Raw genomic sequence first — 15,480 nt, forward strand, 5'->3', positions numbered from 1 at the left:
GTAATAGTAATTAAGTTTAAAATAAAGTTATAAGTATTATGATCTTGAATAACTTCTCACCTTATCAGTCAAAGATTTATTAAAATTATAACTATTTATGTAACCACATGATTAATATCCAAAGTAGGGAAGTAAACAATTACTACCCACTAAGCAATACATGTTCTTTTATTTGAGTTTATATTCACATCATAGAAAAGAAAAGAAAAAAAAAATTGGAGAAAAGATGAAAAAAAAAAAAAAAGGTTTTAATTTATTTTCAATTTTAATAAATTCAATTTACTAATTGGGAAATGCTTAATTACTTCATTGCATCAATAAAAATCATTTGAGATTTTTCCCTTTTTTTTTTAATTCTACCCAAAATCTATAACCATAATTTATATTTAAAAATGACATAAAAGAAAATTATAAACTTTTTTTCCTTCTATTTTTCTTCTTTATTTTTTATTTTATTTTTGGCTTAATTGACAAGATTCAAGTAGACCCAATAAAATGGTGTCATAATTTATATACATACCAACCTTTGGAGAAAGAAAATACCAACAAAAAAAAAAAAAAGAGGAAAAATTGGATGTGGGAGGATTTGTTGATGATTGTGGTGGGACCATTTTGTATTAAATTTGTTGGGGTGGTGTGTGGGGGGTCCAATTTCTTTAAGTTACTGTCGAAACCTACTTTTCATGGGAAGAATGAAATTACAACATCCCCACCTCACACCATAATGTTGTTCCTCCAAACTAGTGTGACACTTGACACTCAACTTTATTTTCTCACTTTCTACCCAACTTTCCCATGTGCCCAAGACTAATAAAGTATGATTCTACTCACTTTTTCTTTTCTTCTCTTTTTCTTTTTAGGTCGGAGAGGGGCTTGGAGCTTTGAAATTTGAAAGTTGGCCGTTTTGCATGGATGATTGAGAGAGATTGGATTGTTGGACAGGTCTCTACGCATGTAGAATTGTAGGGTTGACCAAGTATGAGATTGATGAAGGGGAAGCCTACACGCATACCCTCATTTTATACCATTTTCAAAGATTGGCGTGGGAAGATGAAGGCCAAATTAATGTTTCCCTAAAGAATAATTAAGAGCAAATTACAAAATGTAAACCAAATTTGTGATATTCCACGATGCATTAATGAGTTGAAGTCGCATGGCTTTAATGGGTTTGAAGTAGGGACAACAGCAAGTCCAATTTAGAACAAAAATAAGTAAATTGTGGGAAACTTTGAATTTTTATTTTTATTTTTTTGTGAAAACCCAAAATTAGATTTGCATATTGTTTTATATTTTTCAATTTATACATATAAATATTTTAATTTTTCTTTATTTTACCCTTTTTTAACATGTATAAAATAAAAAATATTATTAAAATAAATTATAAAAAAATTAAACAAAATGGGATAAATATGATATTCTCTCCTTTCCGAACCACCATGCCCCATTTTTTTTTTTTTTTGGAGAGGGATGATAATGGATTTAGATAATTAGGGTAAGGTCGAGAAGAGGCAACTCATTTCAAATTTATCCAATTTATCCAATTGTTCTCATTTTAAAATATATATCATATCTCAGAATTAAAAACCAACTAAAAATAAAAAAATTTATAAAGTAAACATGTTTGAAAGACATAAAAACTAATAGATTCAAATGAATAATACCTCGATAAATTGTATTTATAAAAGGCATTAAGACATTAGGTTGTGTCTCAAAAGTAATAAAACTTTTTATTGGTATTGAATGAGTTATTGACAGTATATGTGTACAAGAAAATATAATTAAGTTTGATATACACTCTATATGAGAAGATCAAGCCTCCTATATCCCCAACTTTAAAGCCAAGTAATTGCACTTCAAAAGTAACTACACCTGGTGCCAATTTACGGTGGGAATTACTATTTATGATTTTTACCCATCACCTGCGTGCAGTATCAAGTCACTTAAAGGATGAGTAGGCAGCCACCATAATCAATCATTCAATTGCTTCCTACTCTTTTTTCAAACCATATGAAAACCTATGGGCTCTATGAACACCATTCACACCAAGCCTATCAACCTAATTTCCACTCATCTTCTTGTTGAATTAGCTAATCAGTCATAATGTCAAATCAATTTTAGTCTAATTTGGTAGGTAATAAAAGTTGGGTGTACTCATTTTTTTAATTTTTGTTGAAAATATTGATATTAAAAAAAAAAAAAAAGGCTTTATGGTGGGAACATAAATCCCAAAAAGTCAGAAGTAAATTTCAATAACAGCTTTTGCTTTTGCTTTTTCTTTCTACCGTTAAAAACTAAAAGTCAAAAACTTCCCAAACAGGTCCTGTGTGGGGTGGTAGCTGAGGTGGTGTGGGCTTTTGACTGGGTCTAACAAAAAGTTGGTCTGGGCCCACTTTGAAAATCCATGATTCATGAACCCAAATCAATGTTGATGGGCTACTGTAAACCTGAAAATGCCCTCTGGGCCCAGTTGGTTTCATGGTTCTAAAAGGGAGATGAGACAGGACCATGGTGGGCAGTGAAGCCTTTTTGTTAAAAAGGTAGGAAAGTGGGCTGGACAGCTCTCTTTGTTCTTGAAAGTTGTTCTGGGCCCGTATTGAAAGTTGGGTTGTGGGTCTTGATTTTGTTGTTGGGCCCCGAGGTTCTATTCCATGCATATGCTAGGAGACCTACTTGTTTCCCCTGGCCATTTAAATAAAGCCCAAATCTACTTCTCAACAAAGTCAATATATTATGCTATGGTCTCATGTATTTTTTTCTTGAATGACAACAAATACTCTGACTCCCCTTGGATCTTGAAGGGAAAAAAATATGTTTTAGAGCCTCATAAGTATGTGTTGAAGTTCCATGGACATGTAATGGTTTACACAGCCAAAAAGTAATACTTTGCACATGCCACATAATGCATGCATAAATGGTGTCTTTGAGGTGCAATAGAGACATAAATAAGATGAATTAGAAGCCTATTACATATGTTATATAAATTTATAGACATTTATGACTTTGAACTCATACCATAATATGCATTATGTACGTCGAAAATCACCTACAAAATCTCATAAAAACCATATAAATGTAGAAGCTATGAGTTTAAACAACTATAGGGTGGATCCATTAAATATGAAAAGTAATGCTAGCTTTTCCTATGGGACTTAAATCAATTAGCATCTACACTTTACTTTCACACTTGTAACGTAGCATCTCCTACTCATTAATGCACACTTCAACTTATAAGGGGATGTGAGCCGATCACCATGAATTTCACCTTGAATGTGAATTCAGTTCTTGAGAATTTAGAAAATGTTTGAATTTCAACATAAAAAGACATATTTATAATATGAAATCCCTTATAGTTGGTGACCACTATTCTCTGTTATTTAAAATACTAACCTTTTTACATAACAACTTTAACAAGAAGAATCGAAGAAAGAGTCAAACTTTTATAGTGCTACGAATATTGCCCTCAATGATTAACCTATGAAACTTGTCAAACTAAGTTTAGATGATTGTTTTTTATCCAATTCTTTATATTGAGAATAAGTGAAATTGATTGAAATAAATTTGAATTTACTAAAATAAATCCAATTAAATTGTGAAGGAATTATTGATTCCTAAATCAATTGATTCAAGGTTGAGGGTTTCATAATCCAACTTTGGGTATGGGACATTAAGCAAAATAATGGTATCTATTTTAGTTAGTCTTAAGGTATTCAAAATGTGAGGTCATATGAGATTAATTTGAGTTTTATAAGTGAAAGTTATATTCATATCCTAACTTTTAACACTTATTCTATTATGAACTACCAAATAGATTAATGGATATGAAATTTAGGTTTAGTTTTAAGATTTAAGTGTTTGGTAAATAATAATAACAACACATGAAATAAATAGGAATCAAGAATTTTTAGTATTAAGAAATGAATAACTCCCAATTCAAGCTAGCATTTAAAGGCTTTTTGATTTCTATGTTAATACATTATTTTTCTTTCACTCTAACTTTTCATGTTTCACATCCTAAGATGACTTTTTAGCCTCCCATGAGTATGTTTTCATTCACACAAACCATAAAAAGAAAGACAAAGAATAATTCTTGAATTTAAAAATAAAAATAAAAATAATACCTTTTACTAATATTAAAGACAAGAAAAAGAACCAACCAAAATCTTCAATATCTTCCCTTTTCTCTCTCTAGAAAATTCAATGATACTGATCGACAAACCTAAAAATTAAGTTTTTATAGAACTAAATAAAAATAACTGAAAATGAATAAAATCGTCATTTCCAAATCATTGGGGCCCACTTTGAGTTAGAGAAGTGCTAAAATTCTCAATTCTTGAGGAATTGTAGCTGATGTCAGATTGGATAAGGTTCATGTCAAAATAGATTCAACATGGAAAGTTACAGTCTTCACCAACAAAGTCGAAATGATTTTGACTTAAAAAAGCTATCGAAATTTATGTGGTCTAAAATTTCAACTTTGTTTCCCACTTCTACACTACTAGCTTCAACTGATTATAACTTATTTGTTGCAACTCTAATTCACGTATCATTTGAAATGTTAGATTTCTAAGTTCTCAAGCTTTGAATAAATCCATGGCTTGCTCTAAAATAATTTGTAAAACTGCTCTAAGATTCAATTTAAAGTCATAATTGACTTCATTCAATCTTCAACCATCTTGTAGCTTCTCTCATTTTTTCACTTAGACGTGTTTTCATGCAACTTTATCTTTTGAAAGGACCTTTATAGCTTCTTCACTCACATCTCATACTCATAACTTGTCATTTTGACTTTGCTTAATTTTTATCATATTTCTCAAGCCCTAAGCTTGTTTTGAGAATACTTGGCCCCTTTCTCGCAATGGTTAGTAATGAATTTGTAACTTGAATATTTTTCATCCTTTAAATTTGAAATTCAACTTAATAAATTTGTTAAATCCATGACTAGGGTCTTAGCAATAAATTAAAGTTGAGAGAATTAAACATTTATATTGCATAATTTATTCCATATATGTGTCATTGGAATACGTATTTTGGCTTCAATCAACTAGATTGAATATGGATTTTATCTAAATAAAAAAATTCAAACTTTTATAGAATTGTGAAAAAATGAAAGGAGAAAAAAAAAAAAAAGAATTAGGGGCTCTAAGCATTCTTTTGGCTTTTGAGCTAGCTTTGAATCAATTTTTCTAAAATTGCTTTTCACACTTTTATGCCCCCATGTATTGTCATTAAACTTATCCAATTTTCCCTTTACATACTTCTTCATCAATCTATTTGTTTGATGAACTTGAATCTTTAAAAGTTTGAAGGAGTACCAAGGAAATATTTTATTAATAGTATATAATAACTCTTAGGAAATATTTTATTATTGTAATTGCATTACATATAATGTGTAACAATAATAATAATAATGTTTTCTTATCTTTCCACCAACTGATGACTTTCTACTAATTATAAAAATTAATATTTTTTATTTTAATTATATCATTCTCAATACTTCAAAATCTAATTCTCCTAAAAAATGAAGGGGAAAAAATAAAGAGAATCAAGTGCTCAAAAAGAAAAATGACAAAAGAAAAACTTTACAAAATTTTCTCACGTACTTTTCCTTTTTACTTTTCCTCTTATATAATGTCACATCTCATCCAAGTAATATCCATTTTACACCCATTAGCTTCCATGGCTTTAAAGTCCTTCACACATACTAAAAGACTATTTCTAATTCATCATCGCATAAACATAACATATCATGATAAGATCGGCTTAGATTCTATTTCTTATAATCCATGTAAATATTCTTCGTACGAGACACATTAACTCTTATAATTTAAAAAAAAACGGTTACACTTTCTTGATGACTTATTATTTATAAATATTAAAAAAAATTCTTTAAATGATACATGATATCACACATAAGAATTGAAAAAACTTAAAATACATAAAATTTTAAGAAATTTTCACTGAATATTGATTGTTCTCCTAATTTTTTAGCCCCAAATCAAAGAAGTAAGATTTTGAATTTCTACTTTTGTCCTTTTTCCTCCATTCCCATATATGGTCCAACAAAACCTAGTCACGTTAATAATAGGTTTCTCAAAACTCCCAACTAGCATCTTGTGATCTAGGCTCCAAAGCACAATATTCTTGGCTTGCAATAATTCCTTTTTGTGTTTGCTTTTTTCCACAATTGCTGCAACTGATTCCATGGGCAACTCAAAAACAAGCCAAATTCTCCAAAACAATGAACATTCTTAAAATTAAAGATGTTTTGAATGTTGACATACATGAAACCACCATAGAGAGAGAAAAAGAGAAATAGAAAGGGAGAGAGAGAGTCAAAATGAGGAAAACAAATGGGAGGGAAAAGAACTAGGTTCCGCACTACCACCAAGCTACACATTCCTTTTAGGGCAAAACCCCAAAAGACAAGAACAAGTCATCTCCACTTAGCTGCCACCACCACCACCACCACCACCTCCACCACCCACCTCCACCTCCACCTCCACCTCCATATATAGTTTCTCTCTCCTTTTTTTTTTCCTCTTTTTCTTTTCCAAGTCTCTATAATTGCTTCTTTACATGGAAAAGAAGAACTTTTCCCACAGTTGAAGGATCTTTCCCCATTTCCCATTTCCTAGCTTTGGGGTTTGGACATGGCCATTTTTCACACGCCTCTCCTACCAAGGAATAGGGATCCCCACATCAAAAAGGAAAAATTGAGGTGACTTGGAGATTGTAAGTTGTATAAAAAGTAGAGGGCTTTTTTTTTTTTTTTGTTGCAGGTGGGGCATGGAGGACACTAAGGAATAGATGTACCAAATTTGGAAAACAAGATACTTTTAGTGGGGAGATTCCCTTCACATTATTTGTATAGGTTGGGCCTTGGTGGATGGCAACAAGTGCCCTAAATTATTTAAGGGCAATGATGTTTTTTTCTATCTTTGATGGGGATTTAGGCTAACGATTTGCACTCCACTTATTTTTTCGGTAAGTGGGTCACTGTTGGGGTTTTGAGAATTCAAATTTTAGGGTCTTTTCAATTAGAGGGCATCTCATTTTTGAGAAACATGTAATCATGGCATTTGGTATTTGGGTGTGATTTATTTAGTTCATAGAGATGCATTTTAAGTGGATATTGTAGAAGTGAAGTCAAAGTGATTAATATTTACATGGTAGTCAATCATGATATTAAAGTCAATTGCTAATTAAAATTAAATCCTTGTGAGTCATGATAAGGATGTTTTATCTTTGAATCACTGTGAGTTATGACGAGGATATTTTGCTTACGTGTGAGGGTGAATATTTATCCCACATCGTTTTATGGAATTTTTTTTTTATTTATCTCTATGTGGTTTTTGTCTTTTTCTATTTTTGTGATTTGGATTTTTCTATTACAATGAATACGATGTTTCAAGATAACTATGATGAATGGGATGTGTTTTTTTAGATATCCAAGTTGTCACAAATTTAAGATATATATGATCCAAGGTAATTATTACTTCATTTTACTTGTCATTCCTTTGCTTATATATGTTAAATAAAAATAATTTAATTAAAATTTTTTTCCCTTTTCAACACATAAAATAAAAATCTACTATTAAAAAAAATTATATATATATATGAAAAAATAAATCTGAACGAGACGGGTTTGAAACAGAGCACGTATGAGAAATTATCATAATTATCATGTTTTTTGGAACAAGAATAAGAATAGACTTAAATAATTGGGATGAGATTGAGATGATGATAATTCGCTTGAAATTTATTCATTGTTATCCTTATTTGAAGAGAATGAAAAATGTAAAAGTAATTATAAAAAATCTTTTAATAAATATTTCATTATTTTGATTTAGTATTACTTTGGACCCGTAATATCATTCTTAATTTATTTTGACTCGTTAATAGTGGATTAAATTATAATTTCAATTTTAAATTACTCCTATTTGAATAACCTATACTAATTAAGTTCTTAGAGTACTTTCTAGCTTCCATTATTTAGGTAATGACTTCAATCTTGTCAAACATTCTTATTGCGCTAGACATCATATCTATTTAAAAAAAAATTATTTATTAAATTATCATTTAGGTAAAACCATATCCTTGTAAACCTAAAATATTATCCTTCATCTTTAACTAAATCATGTTATTGGTCCCTCTCCAAATATAATACATCACCAAAAATGCCATCAAAACCATTTATTTATTTTTTTAATTCTTCTCCAAATGTTAACTATTTTTTTTTTTTTTAAATAAAATCTTCTTGATGGATGCACTACTAATAAAAGTGCTATAGTTTAAAAACACATTAATCAAAATCATTCCCAAACATGCTTTAACTTATCTCTCACCTCAATGCTTGAAAAAACCCTTCAATTATTTGTCCTTGAAGAAGATTTACCATCCCCATTTTTTTTTACTCACAACTCCTATCAACCAAGAACCAATTAACCCCTAACAAGATATTAAGGCTATGTTAGGTTCCTAAAATTTTAAAGAAAGTGAACAAAAAGATAGAAAAGAAAAAAAAAAAAAAAAAAAGAGAAAAAATGGAAAAAGGATTTGAAGTATAATTTTTATTACCTCCTCAAACTTATTTAATTTATTTTTCTTTTTATACGTAAAAATTAAATAATTTAAAAACATATAAATTTTTAATTATATTTGATTTTTTTTCCACATTTTTCATATTAAATCAAACAAAAAATCAAAAACTCTTTAATTTTTTTTTCCCTTTTCTGCTTTTCTAAAACCAAAGATATACATAGAAGAAAATGAACACAAATAAAGATGTTCCCACTGGATTAGAAACAAAAGTGGCTAAAAGTTAAAAAACCAAAGGGAGGGAGGAACCCAAAAAATGGATAAGAATGCACAAAAAGATGGGCCAAAAAACAAAGAAAATAGTGAGGTCATATCTCATCTCTATTTACCAGACAAGCCAGTTTTCTTTTCTTCCAATTGCTCAAGTGAGATTGATGTTGAACATATATTCTCAGCCCCTCACCCACTTCAATTTCATTAGGTATAAATCGTTGGTCCCCAGATGGACCAACCTTAGAACATTTTTTTTCTTTTCCTTTTTCTTTTTCACTTTTTGATTTTTGATTTTTTTTTTTTAATCTCAGGTTAATTTCTCCTTTCTAGAGAATTCCATTACATCAATTCAAATCCTTTTTTTGGCATCTATATATTCCCATTTTATGAAGAATATTATTAATAGCAAAGGCTTGTGCTTAAAGACTTGGAAAATGTTGCCATGATGCAAGGAATTTAGAGAGTTACATGTTCACACTAGCTAGAATTGTAAGTTCAAGTATATGTCATTATGGGAAATATTGACAAGGTCCATTCAACAAAAATTAAAAAAGAAAATAATAATAATAATAATAATAATAATAATAAGAGTTTTCTTTGCTAAGTAATATCTATTAGAAATTATCGAATCATTTGTGAATGATTTTGAGAGGGTTAGAAACACTTTTTACTTTATATAGAAATGAAGTGTTTATCAAATTTTTAAAAATAAAAAATATTACTTAAAGTGTGTTTAATAAATTTTTTATTCGAAATGTTTTTAATAAATATGTTTATTCTAAAAGTATTTTTAGGAGAATCATTATTATTAGAAAACCCTACAAGTGATTTTAAAATTTTTTTAAAATGCGTTCTAAAATTTATCAAACACTTAATTTAAAAAAAAAAAAAAGCTTAAAATGCTTTCTAAAATTACTTTCAAATGGATATTCAATATAAATCATAAATAATCATATATGTGTTTTTTTTTTCCATTTTTTATTATATGTTATAGACGAAAATAACATTATTAATTTTTTTTTATGTTTAAATATTTAGTGATTTTTATTAAAAACCTTTATAATAAAAATATTTCTAATAATTACATGGGGCAAACACTTTAACAAGTGGTTTTTCCAAAAAACTAATTCTATGTATTCTTTTATGAAAACATTCCAACTATAAGCTTTTTTAAAAAAAAGCATTTTAATGTTTTCAAAAAACATTATTAAATATTGGAAATATTATATAAGTCAAGGTGGTAAGGCATTTTTTTTTTGGGTTGACATTTTAAGATGTACTTTCTAATTATGGTAATACGGCACACTATTATGCAAAAGAAATTAAGGTTAAAAGGGATTTTTTCCTTCTTTTTTTTTTTTTTAAGACAAAGTTGCCAACAAAATACATTTAAGACAAAACTAAAATGTCTTAGTTAATAATCAAAATATATATGGGTAATTTGAGTTTCAATGTGAGATAAACTTAAAAAAGAATTTGCTTATTTTAAGACTATTTTAGTTCCTATAAAATTTGAAGGAAAATGTGAGGAAAATAAAATATGAGGGAAAATAAAAAATTAAGTTAAAGTTCATAAATTATTTTTATTTTCTACTTCAAACTCATTTGATTTATTTTAACTCATCAATATAAATATTAAATAATTTAAAAATATATAACTTTTTAACTAATTTTAATTATATTTAATTTTCTTTCAAATTTTCTATACGACCACCAAACATGATAAAATCATTTTCTTTAAGGTTGTGTTTGGTTCCTGAAAAATACCATGGAAAGAAAAAAAAAAATGTAAAGGAAAATGATTTTCTCATACTTGGTTGTCTTATAAAAAAAATTTTAAAAAATAAAATATAATTAAAACTAGTTAAAAACTTATATATTTTTAAATTATTTAATCTTTATATGGATAAATTAAAAGAAGTAAAATGAATTTGAAATACCAAATAAAAATAATTTATCAACTTTTAACCATTTTTTATTTATTTATTTTCCTTTACTTTTTATTTCCTTCTACTTTTCTTTTATATTTTCTTTTTCTAACCTTTTCCCTCAAATTTTTCGGAACCAAACATAGTCTAATATTTTTTTTATTTCCTTAGTACTTCCAAAACCAAACATAACCTAAGAATTTGAAAGAAAGAAAATAGATAAAAAATAATCACAAAAATAAAAAAGTGTTTATTTCAGTTTTTTTTTCTTTTTATTTTATTTTATTATAGAAACTAAATAATCCAATAAATATATAATTTTTATTATATATATATATATATATATTTTCTTGTTCTGGATAATTCTCATGGTCCAAAATGGAGGAGGAATATAATTTACATCTCATATTGATGGGAGAGCATCTTGTGGCTTTATTATATCATATGAAAAAGGTGATGTGGTATAATATTTTGTGGATTCACATAAACCTGGTTGATTGTAACATTAAAATTTTCTAATAGCTAAAGTTCTGCTTTAATAAGAGTTAAATTCAAATAGTTTTCTTTTTTTGCTTATTTTGAAGCTTGTAGATGACAAAATATAAACGAATGATTATATGATTATACCATATCGACAATGATATTCTATATCAAACAATGGTTAAAGTCTTTATCTTCACTATTTAGAAATTTTTTTATTAGATTTATGATATATCAAATTGATTTGAAATTAAGAATGACAAAAGATTGTATCACGCTGAAATAAAATATTTATTCAATCCAAAACGATTCATTGTAATAATTATGTCATAATAATATATGATGAATATAACTCATGTATTATATTGATAACATAACATAACATCACATATTTAAGTCATTTAATAAATGAGCGAGTTTGATTGATCGCATATGAATTGACATAAATAATTCATTAACATGATTTTAATTTATTAAACCCATGTGCATCATTTTAAATTATTAATCTTTTTAGTATGATTATAACCCGTTTAACTTATTTAATATTTTAAACTTATAAAAATGTTATTTTAAAAATAATTTAGTTTAATTTTTAAAATCTTAATTATTAAAGTGTTTAAATTTTAATTATAATATATTTATTACTTAAAAAATAAATTAAAATGTTAATTTTATGTTTTTTTTTATCATTTTTACAAACTTTTTAATTATTAAATATTTTAAATTTTTATAATGAAAAATAAAAAAATTTACTTAAGTTGATTATTTAATTTTTCAACTATATGATATCCATAGTTAAAAAAAAGTATTATAATTTTTATAAATTTTAAATATATAAAATTAATAAATTTACAGGACTTAAATGAATAATAAGCAAGTTGGGTTATAAACAAATTATTTTGATATTTAAACAAATGAGTTAAATAGATTAGACGAGTTGAGCAATCAAACTAAAAAAGTAATTGTTTGTTAAACGAGTTATAAAGGTTAATATGAAACCAACACTCCTTAAAATTCAGATCATTCTTGAATAAGATTATAAGGTCATATAAAAATCATCACCCTTATTCGAAATCAAAAGTGATTTGATTTGATTTGATTTGTAAACGATATCCTCTATGTTAAGTGTCCTCTTTCAAGTATCTTCTAGTTTCTAATCTTTGCACCCTCACACTAGCTTTCTTTAGACACAACCCAAAATAAACACAAAATGCTTAGGCATTTTCAACCAATATTAATGCAAAAGCTCACAAAAGTCATCACCCAAAAAAAAAAATATGCCCACTAAGCAAGTAGAGCTTGGAATTGAGTGGAAAGCACATTAAGAGATGGTCCCTGCAGATTAAAAATGAAAATCAAAGTCAATTCCCAATTTCCCATCACTACCTCTTTATATGAAAAGCTTATTCATTAATGGTGGTGAGCAGTTTTCAACTGCAAAGTGAGAGGAATGTTGAATATATTCCCATATAATGTGACCAAGTTTTCTATGGTGACATTCCATCAAATAAGAAACTTGAGTTGTTGGTCCCCTAACAGACCAACCCCTTTTTCCTTTTGAAAAATTTTCTCCTTCCTTTTTAGTTTTTTTTTTTTTAATTATTATTTGTCCTTTCCTTTGGTTTTTTAAAGGGTTCTTGGTGAATAACTCATCAAGAAAGTGCATGTAAAGTGGTTTATTTAAAAGGTTTGTGATAATAAAGATAAAATGGTGGGCATGGGTATTAGTTTGTTTGACATGTAGTTTAATTTATGGTTTAAGTCTAATTTAGGGTTTTTCTTGATATTTATTAATAATATAATTTAGGGTATTTTTGGATACTTTGAAGCTTAAACTGTCTTGTATATTTAAAATGAATTGTGGTTTAATTGATTGTAAATTTTTGAATATGGTAGAAAAAAAAAAGTAAGAAATAAACTTTTAAAATAAATGATGAAACTTTGTATTTTGATCAAAACTAAAAAAAACGAGTCTCTGAATTAGATTGATCGTAAATTAGGTTGGTAGTAGATTACAAGTTATTGATAATTCATAATAAGTTCAAATTTGTTTTAAAATGATAATAAGCGAAATACAAGATATAAAGAAATAAAAAATGAAAAGAAATACAAAAATATTTTAAAAAAGGTCTGGAGGTGAATTTAGAGGATTAGAGAAAAACTAGAGTGATATTTTTATTACTTTGAATGTCGTTTGTATAAGAGATGAGAGATCTTTTATAGGTTTTACAAATAACTTCCATTTAACACTCTTTTTTAAGATTAATAAATGAAAATTCACAATTGAATTTTGAGTCATTTAATGTCGTGCGCATTATTTATAACAAAATTATTATTTTCATCTATTAGGAAATAAAATGAAATACAATAAAAATTATTAAGTAGTTTTAAATTTATTAAGGAATAATTTGAAAATATAAAAAAAAGTTCATATTTGATCTATTATAATATTGCTAAGGATGAGAGGTGTGGGACACCTACCATTCCATGGCATGGCCCCTGGGAAAAAAAATAGATATCTTCAAGGCACTTGTTATGGAGACAAATCAAAGTGACAATGAGTAAATGAGTGGAAGTGAAGAGAATTCCATTTTGGGCATGTAAAATACAATTGAAAGTAGCTGCAAAAAGTGGGGGAGTACTGGAGATTCTGAAACCCAAAGAGATCTTCTTCAACTTCTTAGATTCTCTCTCACGTTGCCCTTTCTCCATCACATAAGCTTTTCCCTAAAATTATTTCTCCATTTATTGGGTGGGGTATCAAAGGAAGCCATGCCTCTCTGGCCTTTGAGAAGGTAACAATTTATTTATTCAAATTTATATTTGTGTGAAAATGACATTGCATTTGGGCATTTCAAAGCCAATATTCTAGTGATAGAGACTCCCTCACATGTAGCCCTTTTCCCACTTTTCCCTTTTATTTCTCTCTTTGAAATCAAAACCCCCTTCCAACATACTTGGAAAATTCCAACCTCTTTACCTACTTAACTCAATTCAACCCCCTTGAATTAAGATGGTTTTAAATTAGGTTCATTCCAATCGGGTTTTGACACGTCATATTTTTTTTCTTTTCTTTTTAAAAGCTAAAAGTATAATTTTGATAGTGTAAATGTTTCGTTAAATTACTTAAGATTTTAAGCTCTTTTGTGAGTTAAATTTTTTATTTATTTAAATTATTAAAATATGTCCCAATCTTGATTATTTTCTAATATATTATATTCATTTTTTCATTTTCGAATTAAATTTCAAACATTTAGTCATCTCGATACTGAAGTCAAGTGTTATCACTAAGCTTTGAAAAAAATCTCATCCTCTTCATTCGTAATAATATGATGTTGAATGTTTGAATAATTATTTAAAAAATTCTCGATCTCTCAATTTCTAATAATATGATGTTGAATGATTGAGTGATTATTTGGCTTGAAAAAATGTTATTATAAAGTTAATTTTATATATAATAGCTTCCCTAAGAAGCAATATTTTTTTTTAATTTAAATTTTTGTATAAATAAATAATTTTAAAATCTAAAATGAGTCCACCTTAGCTTGGACCAATTTTCACGATTCTACTATTTTTTTTTTTTTTCACATTTGTGGTTGTAGGGGTCCTATTAGTGATACAAGTTCATCAAGTGGGTTGATGGATTGAAGTTGGACTCATGGACACCCTACCATACCTCAATCTATTATAATTATTCACCAAATCTTAGTGATAGTCAATATTAAATAAAAAAAATATCTTCAAAGTTATGAAACAAAATATCATTTTCCTACGTCCCAATCACCCTCTCCTGGCCCCAATAGTGACCAATTTTTCTCACCCATCATTAGCCATCCATTCACAAGTGGTGCACACAAATGGAGCATGTTTCAACTTTCTTCAACTAGTGTGAATAGGAATCAAGGAATAGATCACAATAATTAGCATCATATAACAAAAAATTTTAAATTATAAAATTTTAAATAAATTTTATTATGCTTAAATTTTTTTTTAACATATCTAAAAGAGAGAATTTAAAGAGACATTTAATAATTATTTTGTCAACTTAAATAAATTGATGAATAAAAGATTTAAAAAAAAATAAATTTAAGATATTTTGAAATATTATTTTAATGTCTTTGAAAAATAATTAAAAATAAGAATAAAAATAAAAAGCTTATGCATTACACATGAAGAGAGAGTGATTTAATAGAATATTTTTTCTAATGATTGAATTTAGGTTGTAAGTTTTTTTCAAAAGATCAAAAATTAAGTTCATTTA

The sequence above is a fragment of the Vitis vinifera genome, chromosome 13, assembly GCF_030704535.1.
Source record: "Vitis vinifera cultivar Pinot Noir 40024 chromosome 13, ASM3070453v1".
Classification (NCBI taxonomy): Eukaryota; Viridiplantae; Streptophyta; class Magnoliopsida; order Vitales; family Vitaceae; genus Vitis; species Vitis vinifera.